Genomic DNA, 1,008 nt, shown 5'->3' on the forward strand with positions numbered 1-1,008 from the left:
TATATATATATATATATATATATATATATATATATATGTATGTATATATATATATTTATATATATTTTTATGTATGCAAGTTGCATATATGCAGGTGTAGATCTGCATGCATATGCATATAAATATGTTACATTTTCTAGGGCTTCCTATATCTGTAATAATATCTATTTGATGAGTGTTGTTTATATCCTTCCTGATGAGATTGATGCACAGTTGACCATAATTCATCCTGCTGGATGTATTTTGAATGCATCCATTGAAACATATGTAGAAGATATGAAGATATAAATGATTTAATAACATCATGAGCATTTGTCTCCTTATTCAATTTTTCCTATTCTCTCCTAAATACAACTTACTTTCCCGGAATCAAATCACACACAAGTGTGATCATTGTTTCCTGAGACACTTAAGCAACATTTAGCTACCTTGTAATTATTCCCCTGGAACTTTCCTATAAATAGTACACTTATACATACATAAATACATACAGACATATATATATATATATATATATATCATTATATAACATCAACTCTTTTTCCTGGTTGCATGTGTAAGATAGGCTTTTGAAGATTTTCCTACAGGAAGGGTGGATGCCTTTCCTGTTCTCAAGCAAAGTAATATTTCAAAGTAATATTTCCCCTTGTCTATACATGTTTTTCATGGAAGATTAGAAACAAACATTATTTCTATTAGGGTGATGTTTGTTTACAATTACCATGGTGTGAAGTCAAGAATACATGCACACACACACACACACACATGATAGGCTGGCTTCTTTCAATTTTTATCTACCAAATTCATTCACAAGGCTTTGATTGGTATAAGGTTATAGTAGAAAATACTTGCCTAAGGTGCCAAGGAGTGAAGATTGCTTCCCTGTCATGTGATCACAGGACTGAATTTGAGACCACATGAATGGGAAGCTAACTTCACAACCACACTACTACACCTGAAATTACACACATATATATCAAGAGACAGATAGATAATTATATATATATA

General features: G+C 31.0%; 1 protein-coding gene across 1 annotated transcript in view; it reads right to left on the minus strand.

The window, feature by feature from the left end:
* Positions 1 to 1,008, minus strand: part of LOC106883993 (protein lev-9-like) — a 1,203,458-nt gene that overhangs the window by 441,598 nt on the left and 760,852 nt on the right. The window lies entirely within an intron of this gene.

Source organism: Octopus bimaculoides, chromosome 10 (assembly GCF_001194135.2).
Source record: "Octopus bimaculoides isolate UCB-OBI-ISO-001 chromosome 10, ASM119413v2, whole genome shotgun sequence".
Lineage (NCBI taxonomy): Eukaryota > Metazoa > Mollusca > Cephalopoda > Octopoda > Octopodidae > Octopus > Octopus bimaculoides.